Source organism: Sturnira hondurensis, unplaced genomic scaffold, assembly GCF_014824575.4.
Source record: "Sturnira hondurensis isolate 20B ecotype Veracruz unplaced genomic scaffold, ASM1482457v3 Scaffold0023817, whole genome shotgun sequence".
In the NCBI taxonomy this organism is placed as follows: domain Eukaryota; kingdom Metazoa; phylum Chordata; class Mammalia; order Chiroptera; family Phyllostomidae; genus Sturnira; species Sturnira hondurensis.
The window spans coordinates 8471925-8494691 of record NW_028096448.1 but is presented as its reverse complement, the minus strand read 5'-3'; positions in this window follow the sequence as shown (position 1 = coordinate 8494691).

Genomic DNA, 22767 nt, shown 5'->3' with positions numbered 1-22767 from the left:
TCAGGTGAATGGATTACAATGCTTTTCTTTTGTAGAAGAGAAAATTGAGACAGAGAATTTCCTGACCTGTGTAGGATTATATAGCCAGCCAGTAGCAGAACCAGTTTGACGGTCCTATGCTTCTAACATTTATATCAATGGCAAAAGGGGACAGCACTTTTCTTCAGCAGATATTCACCTCGCTGCCTCACATTTGAAGTAACTGTTACCACCAGTGTGGCTCATTCAGAAAGCAAAGAGGGGGAGCGTCTCCGCCTGCCTGTTTGGATGAATGTGGGCTTGTCGCTAAGAAGAGCTGAAGTCTACCTCTGTGGTGGGGAGAGCCCCATCTGGATTCCTGTCTAGAAACATGTTATCCTGCTGTGCTTTTGCCTGACTCTGTGGCTTAAGCAAGTTGCACATAAATAAGTTCAGTGCCCAAATCTCAGCTTTCTCACTTTTCCTTGAGAGAACTACATTAGTTGATATTTTTGTGGTCTGATATTTTAGCTTCTGAGCTTCGCCTTTTTTGTCAATCTCCAAATGAATGGACATTTTGAGTGCTATGGATTAGGACTGTGGGTTAGGGAATTAGGATAAAGACTTCACAGAGTCTCCTAGTGGGAGGAAGATCCTAACCAACTAAGTGATCAGGTAGAGAGGTGAATGAATTTAATAAATATATGTGAAATCCAAAGTGATTTGACGGGATAAACTATTTCTATCACCACCACAGAGCACATCTTACCCCCCAAACATCCATCTTCCAGTTGCTCAGACCAAAAATCTTCAGAATAAGCTTTGATAGGCCCACCACCCTTTCTCTCACACTTTCTCTCCAAATGGTCAGAAAATTCACTTGGTACTTTCTTCTAAACCATCCAGAATCATACTGTCTGATCACTTGGTCCCTGTTACTACCATCCTGTGTAAAACCACCAGTACTGCAACACTGACTTCGTCTCCTGCTGCCCCTTGCCTTGCATACCTGCTCCAGCACACTGCCCCAACGCAGGACTTTCATGCTGCCTCTTTTCTCTTCCGGGAATATTCCCCCCCAGACATAAGCTTGCATAATTTGCTCACTTCCTTCAAATCATTGTTCAAAAGTCACCCTCTCAGTGACATCTATCTAGACTCTTTTATTTCATCCTGCAAATTGAACCCCCGCCAAGTGCTCTCCTCTTTATTGCATAAAACTTATCCATATTTAGCATGATAACCTTTATTTGTTATATAGGGTCTGGCACAAATAACATCCCTTTCTTATTACAAAATCTTTTATTACAAGATCATAAGCATGTAATTCTGTAACATAACAATATCATATTCAAGCACACCATATGACATTAGGTGAAGTGTTCAAATTAAAACTATAAATTATTATACCCATATTATCACCATACCAACCATGCTCAGGCAGGCATTATTACTTCTGATGGACCTTGTATTTGGTTATTGTATGCTTCCTATCACCTATGTAAGATCATGCAGGGTAGGGATTTTGTCTATTTTATTCATGATGTTTCTCAATTGTCTAGAACAGTGTCTGGCCAAAACAGGTGACAAAGCAGTATTCCTTACATTCAAAAGTGCATCAACACCTTGAGACCGATTGCACAGTGTATGTGTGCAACTTTCCAGAAAGCAGTATCATAAGTTTTATTAGATAACCAAAGGGACTGACACTGAAACCAGATTTGGGGATTTTTTGGAAATAATTTAATTAGAAAAATCCACGTGAAATTGTAACACGTGTTATTGGATGATTTTTTGACTCATGTACTGGCACACTTAGAGATCCTTCTTTTCTTTTGAATATGTCCAAGGAGAAGAAGAGGAAGAAGAAGGAGGAACAAGAGGAAGAAGAGGGGATGGGGAAGGGGAAGAAGGAAAAGAAGAGAAAGGAGAAGAAAAAGGACTGTCTTTCTTAGCAAAAATCTTAGAGCATGAATGATAATGAAGCAGGTAACTAATGCTGCTATGTTAATAATCATGCTAATACTCATAATTATTGTATGTGGAACTTTTCATTTGAAAGTTTCCACGTGCCCTATAAACATTAATTAGTGACATTTCACAACATCTTTGTGAGACAAGTGAGTATTATTATAGCCATTTTATACCTTTAGATAAAAGAGTTTCAAAAGGTCATGTAGCAATAAAAATAGAAACTAAAGTAATACTTGGAAATCTCCCTCCCCCTATTCCAGTTCATCTACCGGTGCCTGTAGGGGTATGAGTGGCTTTCTTTTAGAATTGGTTCGTGGCCTGTGGAATGTGGTGCTAATGGACCATTCAAGACATCACAGGCAATGCAGTGTTCTATGGTGGCCTCAGAGGAGTTGCTGGACCTAAATGATGGGCTTATTGTTTTGTTTTTTATTTTAAAAGAACTTTTCAAAACACAGAATATTCTCTTTGCTATTCTTTTTCCATCTTTGTCTTTCTTTTGGGAGTTTCCCATGAATTTCATTATTTTGTCTCTGTTCTCTTTATTACCTCTCCAGGCTTACATCGAGCACTTGTGTCCTAGTCCCAGCTGTCCACGCTACTGAATAACTATGTGACTCAGGCAAGACCCCAAGCCTTTCGAACCTCAGTTTCTTCATCTATAAATGCATCACACTGGCTTCAGCATCTCTACATTTCCAGTAACAATAAAATAACATGTTTCAATGTAAGGAAATCCTTTGAGAGGGTTCCTTCAGGGCAGTGTTTATGGTGGAGGAATACATAAAAAGGCAACACGTTATTTGGAGAGATGCTTTGCCAACTGGAAGAGAAGATTCTAAATGTTCTGTTACTAAAAATGCTTTGAAGTAGGTTTTGCATCAGTTTTCATTCACTTCTGTGACCCTCTTAGTGGTGGTAGCAAGCTTTGATTTTCTTGTGAACAGGTTGGAGAACACAGGTTGGGCCATAGTCCCTACTTCTGGGGCTCGGAAAAGAGTACCTTTTCTTGGGAAAGCCAGTCGGTCTTCTGCTTCACCCACTTCTGTTTCTACTTCTTTAGGAAGCTCTTTGTCTCTCAGAGGGAGTGTCAATTTACATCTTAATCACTTTGTGTGTAATCTCATTAGAGATAATCCCATTTGCCAAAGTGTCAGTATCTTTCCTTGGTACAGAAGAAAGCATTCTTATCATTTGTTTTGGAAACCCAACCCAGCTTGAGTTATAAATAGAGCAGCCAGAGCTGGATTCTTCCCCTGACTTTTGATGTTGACATTGAAATATATAAAATGGATTCTTTAAATCTGTCACAGTAAATCCCTATCAGTCTTTGCTTTAGAAAAAAAGGGCATAATTTTTAAGTGGGGTTTTTTCTTGGCAGTTTAAATGAAGCAAACGTTTTCTCTGCTTACAAGACATCTAAGACAACTTTAATAAATTAATCTGGTAATTACATCCTCTTCTGAGTGCTCTGTTTTTCTTTATGGGATAGAAGTACTGCAACAAACAACTAGAAGAACAAACCAGCATTAACACACAGGCACAAACAAAAGACCTCCTTTTCCTCTTTTTAATTTCCAGTATGTGCCGTAGAGTGATTCTTACCAGGAAATTCTGAGGTGGTAAAATTCCACATCATTCAAGCAACCACATTTGGTGGATGAGGGCCCCTTTCAGAGAGGCCCAGGACAAAGTGCATGCGATGTTGCACCTGAGCAGAAATTCATTTTTGCAGGAAATGTCAATCCATACGGCTCCCTGTTTGTCCTAATACACATCGCATTGAACGCCTGAAACAACTCTTATGGAAACCCCATCTCTCTCTGCAGCTCCTCTTCCCCAATATGCAACAAATTCCAATCTTCATATTCTTAAAGTGTGTGTGTGGGTCTGGGGGGTGTTAGAACAGCAGTCATTCTCATTTGATGGTTTGAAAAAAGAAAAGATGTTGGTACCACTCACTGACTGGCTAATGAATAATCAGATTTCACAGCGTGAGTGCTGGGGTGGTAATTTGGTTGCACGCCATGCTCCAAACCCATGGAATAGTGCTTCATTAATGTGAAGACCTGTATAATCAAACAATTAACAGTCTCTCTGCAATGAAAGCAGCTTTTCATCAGCATACATACTTCAGCGAAAGATGAGTCCCAAATCAATGGATCTGACAGCAACTAGTCTTACACTAACTCAGCAATGGTAACATGGAGGGTGACATGGGGGGGGGGTTCACCCTTTCCTTTAGCCTTTGAGAGCAGCCTGGGCTTCAACATCCCTGAATGGTACCAAGCATGTGTAGAAAATATGGGATTAAGAGACTGTCCTCTAATTTTGTTTCTATAGCTTATTTTATAGCGTCTGTGTTTTTTTCTTCACTTTACACTTTTTAGGGTTAAGAAACTTGGAAAGATACTTTAAATCATGGGGAAAGAGGGAGATTTTTATTTTGCTTATTTACATCAGTGATTTGTGGCATCTTCAATTTGAAACAGCTGATTAGTCCCTATGGAGACTTTCTCAGTGACCATGGAAAGAGGGTGCTGTTTTACGATGGGATCTCTCCAAGTCCAACAGGGCTGTTTACAGAACCAGCGGGCAGAGACCTCAGCTCCTGGTGCCTTATAGCTTGAGGCCCTTTCTACGCCCTGATCCAGCCCTGAATACGTTGGATTGCTCATAGCATATTGTTCAGTAGTGAAGAGGTGAGAAGTATTATCTTAGTACTTGTTTTTAAAGGTAAAAATGTAAACTATCAAAAATTTCAGTGGATTTGCCACAGTTTCATGATAAATTTGGCTATTGTAAATCAGGAATAGGGAAATTCTTATGTAAAAGGCCAAATAGTATACTTCCTATAGTAAGTATAGGAAACTCAGAATCATTATGTATGTAACATCATAGATGTTATATATAGATTATATAACATCTATTTGAAAAACAATCCTTAACTTATGGACCTCAAAAAACAGACTTCGGGCTAAATTTGGTCAGCAAGCTAGTTCGCCAAGGCCGGGTCTAAATCACAGGCTGAAAACAGTATCTTTCTCTGTCATCGAACAAATCCATAGCCTCTGTGTGTCTTAATTTTCCTTTATACATTATTTTTTTATTGTGGATAATAAAAATTTTGCAAAAATGATATAATAAAAATGTTTAGTAATAATCAACAAAAATGGATACAATGGCTAGAATTTACTGTGGTAAGAGGCAAAATGAATAAACCTAGAACACTTGGCTAGAGTCTTTTCACTGACTGAGGTTGTTTGAATGGCTGAATTCCAGTTCAGTGGAGGGAGCATAGCCCTGACCAGGTCAAGGTTTGGGGTATCATCTCTGGATAGGTGTGATGGTTTCACACAAAGGAAAATCATTATTACATGGTCATAGATAATAATGCATATGATCATGTAATAAAATTGTCATATGTAATAAAATGACCATTACATACATGGCCACAATCTGTATCTCTACTCAAGTCAGCTCTCAGAAAAGCTGTACTCGGACTGTCTATGAAAGTATGGTCGGACTGAGGGCAACTAGCATCCATTCTGGAAAGAATACACCCTTCGTGACTTAACATTTCAAATCAGATTCTAGATTTTAATATTAAAACAATTATTGGTGAACATAACTACACCAGCAGGATGGAGCAAGGGCTCTCCAAAGGCAAGCTATCTTCCAGCTCCCAGGTGCCTTATCTAGTGAAATGGTAGGCTCTGAAGGGTGCTGGCTAAAGGGTTGGCGCGGCCATACACAAACATTTCCAATGACATGCCTATTGGATCCTGTTTTGCACTGCATTCTGTTCCACACATTTTATTAAATACTTGCATGAGGACAGAGAAGGTATTCTTACTAAGTCTGTAGACTATGGAAAGCCTAAAGAGCTCACGCATTCCACGGACAACAAAGGGGATCAATCAAACTGCTACAACTTAACTCACACCATGAGAAAAAGTAAACGACATACAATTTAGCTGAAGTAAATGTACAATTTGTCATTTGAATTAAAAATAACAACACAATAACTAAGTTTACAAGTTCTGGATGGCAAAGTCCTTAGCAAAAGCAGAAACAAACCCTTGATTTAAGATTTCAGTAGTTGCCTCGGGCCCACAGGGTAATTAACATTCCCTATGTTAATTCCCTATTAACATTCCCTACAGTTAAAAAATTCAATTGTCTAAAAGAGTTCACTTAGAACGCCAAATTTTCCATATTCCACTCAGATTATTTGAGATGGTGTGTAGAAAAAGAAACAGGTAACATAAAAGTATGTTTGATAAAGAACTACTGCAGAGACAGGTGTCCAAAATTAACACTTATTACTATGTTGAATGAAGGACTGTTGAAGAAACTGTGGTTCTTTTCTCAGATTTCTGGGCTTCAGTGCGGATCCACTGAATTAGAACTCCTGAGTGGTGCCAGGACATCTGCAGTTTTAAAATCTCTGTAGGTGATTCCGGTAAGAAATCAGATATGGGAGGCCAAATCAATGCAAGAAAAAATCTATCAGACTAGGTAAATAACTAGTTAACAACTTAGATCTAATTCATTAAATTTCAGTGACTTCTTTATTTCTTCCCATTTGTTTTGGAATTTTAACACTAGACTGGGGCTTTTTCTTTTTTTCAGGGACAAAGGGTTCAGATTTAGAATTTGTTCTCTCTATCAGCCATTGAACTTTGCTTGTTGATGGACTCAGAGTCTAATCCTAATTCGAGTCACTTTGAATTACTGAGTCTAAGAGTTGGATAAATCAGCGTAAACTTTTCACCTCCTCCTAGAACAATTCACAGTTATTTTCCTCACAGATAGCTAATCAGAAGGAATGGAGGAAGGGGAATGCATAGAGAGTCACCGTCCTAAAGGACCTTGCCATTCTTTATTGCAATGAATATGCACAACCATATTCCAATATCTAACAGCCAAAATGAGACCAACTTCTTTTATGGACATTCCCTTTCTGACAGCCATCCAACCTCAATAGCTAAGACTTCTTCCTTTTACTTGCCCATACCTAGATGTTCATAATTCTTATGATACCACCTTTAAAATGTGTTTTTAATTCACCATTAGCCCCTTTGTTCTCGTTGTTTTCACCCTGGTAAAAATCTAGTGGACTGTTTTGCTGGCCTTTCACTCCCTAATTCTCCATTTTACCCTCCCAAGTATGCCTAATTCATCTTCTTAAGGCAGGGCTCTGGTTGTGCTATATAAAAAACCTAGAGGGTGAAGCCCGAGCACCTAGGCTATCATAAATGGTGCCCAAAATTAGGTTCCAAACTTTTGTTTATTATTAATAAACAAAATAATTCAGTGAGCACCTACTTTTTGCAGGGCATGGAGAAAACAAAGATGAAAAAGGAATTTTACATCCTACTATACTGATCTCACATGTTTGCTCTAATCCCTTTGCCAGTATTGGGTTCTCTCTTACCTTCCAGCCTTTGAATGTCAAATACTACACAACCATGAAGCCCCCCGTTCTTTATAAAGTCTCCCCTGAGCTCAACATTGAGAAATAACCTATTCCTCTTTGAACCCCACAGTGCAATATTTATGGAAATTACCATAAGTAGTTTGGACACTTAAACACATTTTTTCTGCTAGAATACAATCAGCTTTCAGTGTAGAATCTAGACCTTATTTATTTCCACTGTCCCTAGAATAGTGCCCAAGAGCTAAACATGCTCAATACATATTCATTGAAAAGCACAGGCAACAAAAGCAAAAATAAACAAGTGGGACATCAAACTAAAAAGCTGTGCACAGCAAAAGAAAACATTAACAAAATGGAAAGGTAGCCTATTCAGTGGAAGAAAATATTTGCAGATGATATATCTGATAAAGAGTTAATATTCAAAATATATAAGGAAATCATATAACTCAATGGCAAAAAATAATAATAATATTTGATTTTTAAAAAGGACAAAAGGCCTGAATAGATATTTTCCAAATAAGATATACAAATGACCAACAGGTACTTTAAAATACTCAACATCACTAACTCCAGGAAAACACAAATCAAAATGCAAATGAATGAGACATCATCTCATACCTGTTGAGATGGCTACTATAGAAAAGACGAGTAAAAAAAAGTGTTGCCAAAGATGTGAAAAGGGAACCCAGGTGCACCGTTCGTGGGAATGTAAATTGGAACTGCTACTATCAGAAATAGTATGGGGATTCCCCCAAAATTAAAAATAGAACTGCCTTATGATTCAGAAATCCCACTTTTGAGTACATAGCCAAAGAAAATGAAATCACTGTCTTGAAGAGATCCAAACTCCCATGTTTATCACTGCATTATTCATGATAGCCAAGACAAAAAAGTGACTTAGATGTCCATCAGCTAACGAATGGATAGAGAAAATGTGAGGTATATGGTGGAATATTATTCAGCCAACAAAAGAAAGAAATTCTGTCACTACTACAACAACATGGATGGACCCTGAAAACATTATGAGAAATGAAATAAGTCAGACAGAGAAAGACAAATACTATGTCATTTCACATATCTATAAAATCTTAAATAACTGAACTTACAGACGTAGAGAGTAGATTGGTGGTTGCCGTGTGGGTGAAAATGGTAGAAATGGATGAAGGTATTAAAAGGTGCAAACCTCCAATGATAAGAGCGGTAAGTTCTGTCAACCTAATGTACAGCATGACGTCTACATTTGACAATGCTGTATTGTCTACTTGAAAGTTGCTGAAAGACTAGATCTTGAAAGTTCTCACCTTCACATTATCAATGTGAAGTGATGAATACGCTAGCTAGCCTTTATTGTGGTAGTCGTTTCACAATACACCCATCAGATACTTGATTGTATTCTGCTTTGTATCAGCCACCTTCATTTCATAAATGCCAGTCCTGCCACCAGACTTAGAGGCAGATGCTCAAGGACAAGGTCATTAGCACCTATTTGTGCTGTAGTCTCGGTGCTCCTGCGCAGCAGGGGGCTGCCTCAGTGGCCAGGAAAGGAAAGCAGCTAGAGCTGAGGGGCCCTGGGACAGGAAGGCGAAAGGGCAGAACACCTGCCCTCAAAGTGCCCAAAGTCGAACTGGGAGGATAAGCATGAGAACCTAATCTTTTTAGCTGTAAGCTCCACGAACCTGCTCTAGTTAGACCTCAGAAAAAGGGAAGTCTCAAGGGCCAGATTCCAAAGAGACAAGAACTCAGAGGGATCATCACACTGTACACCTTAAACGCACACAATGTTACATGCCACTTATGTCTCAATAAAGCTGGGAAACAGTAAGTTAACAATGACTCGCTTGATACTAAAACGCAAGAAAAAGATATTTGCTAAAATAAAGAATATTTCAACTTGTTTAAAGAAGGAGCTTTTGATTTATGACATATGGGAACTGTGAAAAGAAGAAAGACAATAAAACACATAAACCCTTAATTATTTAAATAGATATATGCCAGAGTTCTCACCAAGAAAGATCAATGTGCTTGCCAAGGCCACATCATAATCAAAGTATCACCCTCCTTCTTCTCTGCTTTCCAGAGCACAGCTGGCTCCCAAGGTTGCCAGTAATCACTCTCTAGAATGTAGGGATATTGACCCCTGAATGGACTTCTGCCTCCTGCATGGTAGGGTCGGCAGAGAGTGAACTGGGAGAGTTGGCATTCCATTTAATGGCTGAACTCCTTCATTTTTTACCTGCCACGAGCACTATTTGAATGCATCAGACTTTACTATGGTTCAAGGATACAGAAGGAGATACCTTGGTGTAAGGCAATCAATTTAAAAATGTGCAGTGGACATTCTGTCCGTAAAGGTCCTTTAGACACCTTCCTCCTCAGGCTTCAGTTTCCTTCCATGTTATCAGTCCCTCTTTTCTGTTTTTCCTTCTCCAAGTTCCTGAACATACCTCATCCGAAACATTGCTGGCTTTTGGGGTTTTGGTTTTTTGTTTTCTCCTTACATGCTATGCCTTTTCCTTCCCTGCACGAAGTAGAGAAAGACAATTTACTTTCTCAAAATTATCTTTGAGATAATAGCCAGCCAGTCAGTAACACTTCTTCCCCAATTACAAGGAAATGGAAGACAGTGCTGGGACTCTGAAAAATCCAAAAGCATTGTAAGGCTTGGGGCCGGTCCTTGTGATTCCATGGTTTTTAAGCCAAACATCACAACCCAGTAGTGGGTTGTCCAATAAAGTGAGTGTCTTATTTTAGTTCTCTAAACTGTAGTCGGTAAAATAGAAAATATCAGCAAGTCCTCATCTTTAGAAAGGGTAAATATTGTCCTATGAAACTTGTTTCAGCTGTGTGTCTTGTTTCAGCGCATGTGTCTTGGGTTGTATAAAAAGTGTCTCATATGCTTTTAAAAATACTTTCCTGACCTTGATGAGCCTCAATTTGCTCATCTTTCAGCTAATTAGGAGAAGGGGAGGTGAACAAAAATAGGGGAACATTCTTGCCCTCTTCCCTTCCAGGGAGCTTTCTTACTGGGCTCAGACCAAGACCTAAATATTTGACAGAGTTACTAGTCATTCCTAGTTTCTAGTTTGAAGGAGCAAGCTATGTAGCTTTTTAAAGAGTCATTAAATACTTTGAAAGTTTTCTGCAGAAGATTAAAAAAATGTTTTTTTTTTCTGTGAAAGGGCAAAGGGAGGGCCCCATGACATATGGGGGGGCGGGTAGGCATTAAGCAGAGACACACATAACCAGGACTCCTGGAAATGTAGGAATCTTCCTAAAATATAGCCTTGTTTATTTTTCTTAAGAACTGCCTATGTTAGCGGCAGCAAAAGAGGAACACTTATTGGTTGCTGACATGTCTGTGAAATGGAAAAGCCAGTCTTCTCCTGTCTCTTCCTCTCCATCAGAGCTTCTCTCCTGCTCCCCACTCCCATCTCCAGCTCCAGCCTGGGACACATGGAAACTGAAGCTAGAGGTTCCATGTTGCTTACTGGCTGAAATCCAGGCGGTGAGGACAGTGTGCCCAAATTGGTATCTTTCTCCTTTCCAGACTCTTACCTGTTTTTTTAAAATATATTTTATTGATTATGCCATTACAGTTGTCCCATTCCCCCTTCACTTCCCTCCACCCTGCACACCCCTCCCCCACCATTCCCCCCCTTTCGTTCATGTCCATGTGTCACAAGTTCTTTAGATTCTGTATTTCCCATAGTATTCCCGCCTTCCCCACTGTTTATTTTCTACCTACTGTCTATGCTACTTATTCTCTGTACCTTTTCCCCCCTTCTCCTCCTCCCACTCCCCTGTTGCTAACCCTCCATGTGTACCTGTTAGGAGACTATGATGATACACACTCTCAGAATGCCTAGTCATTGACAGCGATGGGCCTTATTCTCTAAGCTACGTGCCTGAGAAGCAGCCCATCCCTAGGGAACATGTGTCCAAGCTGCCAAGAGAGGAGCCACCAGCAGCAATGAGCATAGACATTTCTGGGTCTCCTCACCCCAGTCAGGTCCCTCATTTCCTGGAATTCACCCAGCACCCTGGCGAGAAGCAGAGATATTTTTCCTCTTCTTATACCAATCCCAGCCACTTTACAGTAAGGCTGTTTTCCTGCAGAATTCAGAAAGGGGAGAGTGAGGGCCACTGTCTACACCTCATGCCCATGAGAGGCTGTGCAGGCTTCCTCCAGCCCTCCTCACAGTACCCCACCCTCCGCAAGCAGCCCCAGGTAAGAAATACTCAATGTCTATGAGACACAAGGATGTGCCCCGGGGCTGAAAAACAAAGAGATTCTAATACTGGGACATCCTCCTTTCAGTAAGAGGGACATTCCGTAGTTCAGAGCAATAAATGGTTGGCCCTTCAAACGCAATTTTAAACAGGAAGCTGAGTAAAGATAAAACAGCACGGCCCATAATTGTTTTTGGAAACCACCACGGAAGATTCAATCCTTCAAGTTAGCAAAGGTTCTGAAATCTCATTTGAGAGTGTTACTGTAGGGGAGGAACCCTGGACAACAGCAGTGCCTCGAGATGACTCTTGGGGCATTTCCAAAAGATCCACCAGCCAAGCCTCCTGTGGGCACTGACCCAGCATCAACACTGAACAGCGCACAGGCGTGCAAACACAGAGACCATGGGGAAAAGGAGAAGGTGGCACAAACTTCCCTTTTGAGATTCATACAGCAGCGTCAGGCTTGACTTATTTCTAGAAGCAACTGTTAGGGCAATAACACTTTAACTTAATTTTTAAGCTTTTAAAAAATATATAGTCCTTTTAAAAATCATTGAGAGAAAATTTCAAGATTCAGAAATCTTTAAAATTATGTAATATTTATCTGCCAAGCTTAAAACATACCAAACCTCTGTAAACTGCACAACTGACACACCCATGACTATAATGCTACGATATGTGAACAGAAGAAAACAATGGGTTTAATTAACAGCATATCACTGGAGGGATATGCATTATTATCCATTTATAAGTGATAAATACTGAAACCTGGAATTAAGTGAAAGCTAGTCTTTTATCATAAAGCCCACCATTTTTCTTTCTTTCCTCAAAACCAATAGATTCTTTTATTTATATCTTATAACTAAGAGAAAATGTCTTCCTTTTTCTAAGTTAAAAAACTTAGATTGAACAAATCATTGCCATGAGCTAACCCATATTTGAATCTAGAAAGTGCACTTGGCATTATCCTTCTCTGTTCACATATATTTGAAGTAAATTGCATCAAATTGTATTTGAAATACCAAACTGGCATTAATGGAAGCTTTTTTTGCTCCAGGCACCATTTTAAAATAGATGAGCATAAAAATGCAGTCTGCATCATTAAGTTTATATGAAACTAGTGAGAATAAAAATCACCATGTTAGTTCTAATAAGATGTGTTTTTCATTCCAGTTTAATAACCCAAGACTATATTCATCTTCCAGTATAATAAATACACTGAGAGGAATGTATTGTTTTGTGGTCTTAACATGTTGAGGTTCCTTTTTTCCCCAAGAAGATCGAGTTTTCTGGGAAGCAGGGTAAAGAAAATTCTTTAATATGGCAGTGCAGAGTATTATTATCATAAATAATTAATGTGCACAGCAGAAGAAAGCCGAGCTTCATTAATAATTCTTATTTTTAGTTGGCATAAGCTAGATGTGCTGTATCTTCTTTCATCCTATCTGTGTCAATTTCCTTGATTTTAATTTAATAGATGTTAAAATTTTTAAAGGTATGCCACATTATGCAGTGGACCTTTGTGTTTGACCCAGTAACATCCTACTGCTAATTCTTACTTGCCAAGATATTTTCAGAAACAGGCAAAAGGAAGGAGTGAAAAAAAAAGTTGTGATGAGGCAAGGCGGAGTGGGCATCCGTGTCAGCGCCTTTCATCTTGCATCTCCCTCTGGGACCAGTTAAGACGTTCCTTTGATTAGGACCTCAGGAAATAGTGAGGAGCGCTGCCATGAATTTCAGCTCATCAAACTTGCCTGTGTATTTTTCACATTCAGGGCTGATCCACCTTCTTACATCCTGAGAACACAGGTTCTGCCTGACACAACCTTGCATTTGTGATCAGCTGAATCACTTGTCAAAACCTCCACATCTTTAACAACAGACATTTGTGATTTATTCATTCAGCATCTGAGCAGGAAACGCAGTTCAGTGTTTCTGATGGGAAAATGGAGGAAACGCAGAGCCGGCTACAGAGGGCGGCAGGGTTGCACTTTACAAGGAAGAACAAGGAGCATGCGTGACATTCCACCTTAGGAGAACCGATATGCGACCTGAATGGCTGTAAGAGAAGAAGTCAATGTTATTTCATGGTGGGCCGGGCCGAGGCGGCGGTGGCGGGGGGGTGGGGGTGGGGTGGCGGGGGAGGCAGTGGTGGATAAAGCCAGGAAAAGGGGGCGATTGCAACAAACCTCATGGCAAAATAATTTTGATGTGAAAAAACCCAAATCCTGGACCTATGCATTTTTGTAGCCCTCCCTGCTCAATACCAAGGCTGAGATTCTTATTTGTAAGCACAGAGCTCTNGGGCCGGGCCGAGGCGGCGGTGGCGGGGGGGTGGGGGGGGGGTGGCGGGGGAGGCAGTGGTGGATAAAGCCAGGAAAAGGGGGCGATTGCAACAAACCTCATGGCAAAATAATTTTGATGTGAAACAACCCAAATCCTGGACCTATGCATTTTTGTAGCCTTCCCTGCTCAATACCAAGGCTGAGATTCTTATTTGTAAGCACAGAGCTCTTTACCCAGCTGGCCTTCACCTCATAGGTATCAAGTAGCTTTCTGTTCAGTTCAGCTAAGGTGAGTATAGAAATCCTAGCAGCGCCTGCAATAGGATATGAGATACCCCTGCACCCGGTTTTGTGTGTGTATGTGTGTGTCAGGCTTATTCAAGCGCTCAGTTTAATACCATTTGCCTGGGTGTGGCTTGTCAGTCTTGGAAGTCACTGCCGTTGCCAGATGAGCATAGCAATCAACACGCTTCCTTAGATCCCCAAGTCACCCCCCATGCGGCCTCCCCCTGAGAGCTGTACCATAAGATGAAAAAAAGAACCCAGGACTAGACAACGTCCTCTATTTGCTTCTGGGGAAAATTTCACATTTGCTAATTAACTGCAAGTTTTGAGACCAGATCCTGGATGACTAACCCTCACCAAGTTCAATGTTACTGACTGAGAGGACTGAGTTGTTATAACAATATCTCGCAGTTACTGAGCACTTAATACATGCCAAGCATCATGCTACTTGTTTAACACTTGTTACCTAGCTATTCTTCACAGTAAGTCTTCAGTGGGCAAGTTAACATTACTTAAAACAAACACATTGCTTTTTCTGTAAAATAGGCAAAAATTTCGTTTGTTGGGTGGTTAGGTAGCTTTCTCTGGTTAGGCAATGTCAGGAAGAGTCATCAAACTCAGAGTAGAAGCCAAGTCTATTTGGAGATTATATAGCCATATCTTTGTCTGTATTTTTATATATCGCCAATACATATAGGTGTATATCTGTATTATATGGGAATGTATAATACAGTAATGCATTTGTATTTGCATCAGTGACCTTTAATTTTCGATTAACTGATTATTAGATGCATGTTAATTGTGTGAGTTTGTCCATGTCTCTCATTGTGCAGGGCTCCTGTGGACAATATTTCTCTACTATGACTTGTGCTTTCAGAATGCAAACTTAACACCAGCAGATAAGCATTTGAAGAAAAGTTAATCTGATGCCTAGAATACATATCATCCCATGAATTTCAAATGCACCATCAGCACTGCCTGCCAACCCCTTCCCCCTCCCCGTGACTCAGTATGGCAGTTTACCCCCAAGTGTGGGACCACCTTAAATCCAGACTCCAGGTCTGTGGAGCCTTGGCCACCCTGTAGCAGGAAGCTCAGTTTAGGCTGCTAGCCCACAGCCTGTTGTTCTACGATCCCCTCTGCTGTTAGGTGACACACTAGCTGTTTTAAATATAGTTGACTCTTTTTGACCTTGCCCGTGGTCTCCTTGTCTTTTCAGACATTCCTGTAAGCAGAGCTCCTGGACTGGACATTCTCTGACCCCTTTCCGCTCCACACTGTTCACATGGCCTAGATCACTGCCACTGTCTTCTTACTCCTCGGTGGGCCTCCTGTTTGGAATTTAGTTTCTTCTGACCTAGATTCCAGAGCTAGGCTACAGGGTCATTGGGAGAAGGAGATAGATCCTCTCTTGGAACATTTGGTCTTCAGTAAAAATTTGTTTATATGAATGCATTAATGATTGAGTAAAAACTGCACTGCGGAAAATGTCCTGTCCCTCCGGACATTTCTCCTGTCCTTGCCTCACTAATCTGGGCTACCTACTGCCCAGATCCTTGAGCGATGCCAATTAGAAACAAATGGAGGTCTCCACCATTTGGCTGGTCCTGGTTAAGCTGGTCCTCCCCTTCAGAGACACCCACCCCCTCAGACAATACCCATGGTCTGAGCACCTGTTCTACACACTTTGCTGTGCAGGTGCCTCCTGTAAGCTGTGCAGAATGCATTGTTAAGGGCACACACTGAGGTCAGTGCCTCTCTTTACATCTCTCCATCTGGATCGTTCAGCCCCATGGTGAGGTTACATTACTCTCCCTGGGCAATAGCTTAAAACTTCCATGGCAAAGAGTCCGGTGAGACAAACACACCTGTGTTTTAATTGTGTGTTTGCTTCAAGAACAGCAAAGAAGAAAGTTTTTGTTTAACACTCCCAGGGTCAATACTTGGCAAAGGAGAAAAATGATATAACAGGTGAAAGTTGCTGGCCGTGGAGTCTTGGTATCCACACAGAAAAACAAACAAGAATTGTAGCCAGGTTCCGCCCTCGCCCTGCTTTCTCTGGCCCCACCATGATCTTTGCATTGCAGAGTATTTAATTGCTTGAAGTAAACTTGTGGTTGGAAGTCAAGGGGTTGATCTGGGAAAAAGCGTTTGCCCTGCATGTGAAAATTCTGACCTCAGACATCCTGGAGTCATGGAAAAAGATGTACTACTGAATACCAAAGTCAAAAGAGAGCAAAGGAATACTAGAGAATGCTGTTATGAATGGGGGCACCTTGATTAACTTAGTAAAATTTTGTCTGGCTTGGTTGAAGAACGATGCAAGCCACTCAATAAAGCATTTATTTAAGATAGAGCTTTTTTGTCTGATGATTAAGAGGATGGACTGAAGACCTAAATTACCAGGGTTCAAATTTTTACTGTATCTTTTACTAGCTGTGTGGTCCTGGGCAGTTTATGTAAGTTCCCTGTGCTTCCATTGTCTCATCTGTAAAATGGAGATAGTCTTAGGAGGATTTTAAAATGTCACTTAGCAATAACTATAGTAATAACTACATCAATAATTATGAGGTATTAGTATTATTTTAATTACGCATTTTAAGGAATTAAATATGACACAATTCCCATTTAACATTATTTAGCTTCTCTTGGGTAATGAATGCAGAAGCTTACAATCCTTTGGTGCCATCACTGTAATTCTGTTAATTAGGGAGGTGACATCGATTTACGCTGGGCTTTCCTGCACAGTGGCAATTAGGACTGTGAGCCCCTACCTCACCCAGTGGTCATCCAGCTTGCACAAGGTGAATCTGTACCTGAATGCCAATTTACTAATGTATGCAGAATCATTATTTACCACCAAACTAAATGACATATTTGCTTGGCTCAATCAATTTAATCTCTTCTTTTACCAGGAAGTTAAATTAAGATTCTATGACTAGTCAACATTAACATAAAGAGCTGAGTGCTCTGAAGGCCATTTCCATGGAGTGCTGGTGACAATTATGTGTGTGTACTTGGCACAGACCCCAGCAGTTCTGGCAGGCCAGTGAGCTTTGTCTTTGCACTGGAAAGGAGGCAGTAAGCTCCTCCTGCTCTCCAACTTTCTCTTTTCTGGATTATGTTTAGACATATACCTCCCAGGCCCTGAGAACACCCCATCATATGTCACCCTCCAGGGCTGTTCATTCCAATAGGTTACCATCGCAGTGTTCATTGACTAAGTTTTCAATTTAGTAACATCTGAAGGAGCCCCATAATTCTAGTGTGAATTACACTTTAAGTCCCACAATAAGAAGAGTTTTCTTCTCTTCAGAAGTGTCACTTTCGGATATTTCTTGACTCAGGGTGACCAATCTGATTGCCATATGACTTTTTGGCTCACAGTTCAAAAACCCTTGTCCTCTGTTATCATTGTAAGTGTCAACTATCACTTTGCTGGTTAAACTTCAAAGTGCCACTTGCTAGATAATTTTGGTCAATAAGATGTCAGAAAGACAAGATTTACTGTGTCTTTTAAACTAGTCAATTAAATAAAATCTTCTAAACCAGACCAGATAATGGCTTACCAAAGAAACAGAACTATGAAAGTAGAAAACAGGCGGTGTATCATCTGTAAGGTGGCTTGGGGCCTGTTTATTATTCCATTTGTATCTATTTCAGTAAACAAAAAAACTGTAAACTCCATGCCCTCATTTTTAAAAAGTGCCTGGCTTCAGAAAACTTGCTCCAGAAAAGATAGAGTTAAAATGGGGTTTTAGCAATATTTTGGGCCATAAAGTGTTTCACTTGTGATTAAAACATACCACACTTGAGAACTGATTGAACAACTGCTTGGAAGTCATAAAAATATTAACTATAATGAGCTCATTTAAGTAGAAACAGACGTGCTATCCCGCTGGTCGTCAAAAGTTTTCAAAGACGGTTTCTCTCTAGTAAGCAGGGTCCTGCAGACTCTGTCCATCTGTCTTCAAGAGAGAGCTCTTCATGTGCTGTAGGAGGAAACGCTCCTGCGAAAACACCATTTGGAATCACTGATCTCTTGATCACCTGTAGATCTCAGTGGGGAATCCGAGCGGCAATGGGCTCAGACAGGAATAAAGAGCGCCAAGAACATTTTTTATTATACAATTTTGGATTCATAGGTGTCTGGAATGAAAATAAAATCGTATTTATTAAAGAGGAAACATATTTCACTCTTCTCTTTGAATCACATAGTGGTATTCTTCTAGTTTTCTCAAAGCCCTCCTTGGTCTTTCCTTATCACAAGGAAGAAACGTAAAAGTAAATTGTACTCCTTATAGCTGTTGCTTTGTTCCCAGTTCCCCAGTTCCTGGTCTCAGTTTCTGAGGTTTCACACTCTGAAACTAAACAATGAGAGGGACTCTAAGACACAAATTCTATGTTCTTGCTGAATTGTTTATCACTGGCGAATTAGAGAAAGCATAATGAATCAGGAGGCAATCAGAAGATGTTCCGTGAAATGACATGTGATGCTGTTACTATTCCCTTAAACCCAGACCGTAGAATTCCAAAGAAGGAGGGGAGCTGAGACATCAAATTTACCCCTTCCTCATTTTACATAAGAAATTAAGACCCAGAGAAGTAAAATGATATCTTGTACTTTATGTTCTCTTTTTCTTTAGGAAAAAAAGTCTCTTAATTTAGTAATAGAGAAGTCTGACTTTGCAAAATAAATAAAATATAAAGACATCGGCTTTAAGACTTATGAAAAACAATGCTACTGTGTTATATTTCAGGATCCTTTTGTGATTACATATAGGTCTCTAGAATGTAGAGGCATCCCTAGATATTTATTGAGTGATTAAGCAAGTGGAAGAATGGGCACTGTATCAATATCACAAATAACAAGTTCAAGGATAATGATGACACATAGAAAAGGATGCATGGAAATATGTGAAATAATGTTAAATATAAGGAGAAAAAGACAAAATAGTTTTTGTGTCCAGCAATTATAACCATGTACGAGTGCTTTTATGAATGTTACTAAAGTACAAAGGAGAATGTGATGTCTGATTCAAGGTTTTCTGAAATATTATTTATGTGAAATAAATTTGGCTTCAGGGTAAAGTTCCTTTTTGGCTTAACTGTAATGGTCAATGCTTTCCTTCATATTTTTCCTTTGCATTTTGTTTTAGAAAAACATATTGAGAGAAGACAAACTAACTGGGATAAACATTGCTCCGTGTTTCTTCCAAGGATTGTAGACAAAATTCCTTTGCCGAACACAGGTTTACGTATTCTTCTCATATCCATCTCAACTGCCGAAGAGAACCTGGGTCTGGCTTCTTAGCCAAGTCTCCATCCTTTGAAACTCCCAGAAACGGTTCCTACTGGAAGACATGACACATCATTTCCCCTGGGGCAACTCATAGCTTGAAGGAAGTAGCAAGCCAGTAACGTGGCATCTGCGGTAAACATAACTGATACTTCTGTCAGCCCAGGTCACTTCCTGGGAGCTGCCTGCCGAGGGTCATGTGGTGTGTTCTTCTTATCCCAGGTTCTGTTTACTTCACCTGTTCAAAGACACTTTCATAGCCATTTATCCTCCCGATACAGATGCTAATCTAGTACAAAAAAATTAAAATAAAATAAAATAAAGTGAGCCTTGCTTAACATGAGCCACAGCTAAGAAGGCTTGCTAAACAAAGTAAAGGCACTTTGAAAAAATTAGTAACTGGTAGAGAGGAAAGAAATGTTTGGTTTCTGGAGTTTTTTGTGTTTTTTTTCCTCCTGCTTGGCATGGGGCTGTCTATGCAATAGGATGAAATGGGTTTTGGAGGGAGGAGGACCTAACAATGCTTGAGAGGCTGGCTGGGAGAATGGCTCTGAAGCAGAGCCATTCAACTGCCTTCAGTCATTTCCTATTTTTAATATTAAAGGAATATGGAGAGAAACAGGACAGAACATAGCGTTCTGGGAAACCAGTAATCAAATGGCCTAAAGCTAATGTTTACTTTTTGGGAATGTTTCATGAAGGCATTACTTGGAGATGTAAAAAAGAGAGAGAGCACCTAATAATAGCCTTTCAGTGGTGGAAACAGAAAAGCAGCACAGACAGGATAATTGAATTTGGTTTGGATGGTCAAAATCTGTGTGATCCTACAGCTGTATTTTCTAAAGCATTCGCTTGACTTTTAATACGTTTTCTGCATTTTGTTTCTTTTGCCTGTTGCTGTATTTGAACATTGCTAATTACCCTACAAGCCTGTTCAAGTTTTCTTTGCCATCATTTTGCTCTTTCCCTCTTACAGATGAAGATGTTTTGCCTTCATTATTTCTCAGGCTTCAGATCTCTCACCTAACCTTCAAAGCAGGTAAACAGGGAGTCTGGGGCAAAGCAGACCCTGAAATTATTTCTGCAGAAAAAATATGAAAGAAAGATAAATCAATCCAGCTTCACTCCCCCCGCCCCCCACGTCGGGAACACAGATTGATGCCTACTTGCTCTTTGCCCTACACAGTTCAGCTTGGTGCATGTTCTAGGCAAACTGAAGAATGAGAGCATTTTTGTTGCACTTACTTGAAGTACCATTTTAATTAAGAAGACTGGGTTCCAAAGTAGTACATAATTTACTTTATAAATTCTGAGTCTTTACTCTGTTTTGTATAAACATTTATATCCCAGACTTTTTTTTGGAATCATCCAAGAGAAGACGTTCCGTGTGTACCAATAGATGTTTATTTGACCTTGGGTTGCTATAAAGAGCAGTGCCATGTCATCACCATAATTTAATATCGCTTGAATATTTAGCATTCTGGGCATCCGGGAGCTCCTAGGATGACTCTAGAATTTAAAAGTTAGTCCCATATACAGCTTGTTGGGGGTGGGGGGTGTTAGGGGATGGAGGGATCGAGCAAATGGAAAAGGACTCATGGACACAGTCAACAGTGTGGTGATTGTTGGGGGAAGTGGGTATAAGGGGACTAAAAGGTAATGTAAAAATACAATAAAGATTAAATTTAAAAAATTAAGAAATACATAAAAAATAAAAATCAGTACCATATGTGGGGACTTTTATAAACTCTCAATATTAAGAAAATAAAAGATCCATTATAGTTGAGCTCAGAAAAAGTATTTGACTATGTCTGTTTTACTTTTTATATCTCGATAGCATAGAATGATGACCTCTAACATCCAAATAAGATGTTCACAAAGTATTTCCAATTATAGTCTCACATTTGATGTACACAATGTCATGTGAATTAGAGTAATATCTCCTTAGAACACTGAGGCTCAAGTAGGTGAAGTGAGTTACTAAAGGTAAACCGGCTGATAAAGCATAAAGCTGGGACAAAGAGCCACTCATTTATTCCTTCATTCCCCCATTTATCCACTGATCCTGAACACCTATTATGTGATGGGCCTGATGGTAGGTACTGAAAATGCAACTTATACCCTGTCCTCAAGGAGTTTATCGTCCAGTGGGAATGACTGGACACATCCAGTGGAAATACACAAACAACTAAACACATCTTTAATTGCAGTTGTGATATACACCATGATGAAAAAGTATGGTGAAAACAAGGGTGTAGAGTGGGAGGTCTGTATTAATTAGTTAATTGTAATAAACTAGGTCTACCCTAGATAGTTTGCAAAAAGGGGGACTGTTTAGAGGGTAATAAGTAGCTTACAGAAACTTCAGGAGGGACAAATAACCAAGCTAGGAATAGACCTTCAGGAACCACAGTAGACAGAAGAAACATCCAGTCTTCTACTGGATGGTCTAATGGAAATCTTACTGTGCCTCCTCCTGTTATTCATAATGAGGTTCCTATAGAGATCCTGGGACCATGATCAGAACCTTGAATGGAAAAGAACAAATGTCTCTCAAATCATGCTTGCAAGAAAGGCTAACAGACCCATTGCCCTCCGTCTGCCTTTCTCCTCACCTTTGCCCAGCACTGCTTTCCATGGCCCACTTCTGCCAAGTCTGTTGCTGACACACATTCATGGAAGAAAACAGGCCATATTCAGACCTCATTGCAAGAGGGGTCAAGAGATGTGTTTTTGTTTGTCTGTTTGTTTAGTTTTCTAACATTTGTAAGTGGGAAATACCTGTAGGTGGGATTGAGGTGAGTGTTAGGCAGTCAATCCAAAGTATTGCTTCAAGATCCTAACTAGTCAGGGGGTGAGCATTGGCTTCCCTGAGACTTGTGTTCAGCTGACATTGAAAGGTTGTGGAAGGGCTTGAGATAGCTAATTGAAGGGTAGGTCTGGAGGAAAAAACATTCTGTGTGCTGAGGACAGGATTTGGAAAGGTCCCAGTGCAGGATAGAGCTTTAGGCATTAGAGTTACTGAAAGAAGTGTTTCAAGGGAGGGAAAAGACTTTGGGAACAAATTAAGTAGCTTGGACTGCTCCCTAAGGCCAGAGGGAAACCATCAGAAGATCTTAACAATGACAGTGACCCAGATCTACAGAGTCTGATTCTGTTGGTCTTTCCACTCGTCCTCATCAAGTGTATGATCTTACAGTATGTATACTTTTCAGAGAAAGTTATCTGTTCCAGAAGTTAGTTAGGTCAACTTACTCATCGAATTCTATGCTGAAGAAAACTGTGCATTG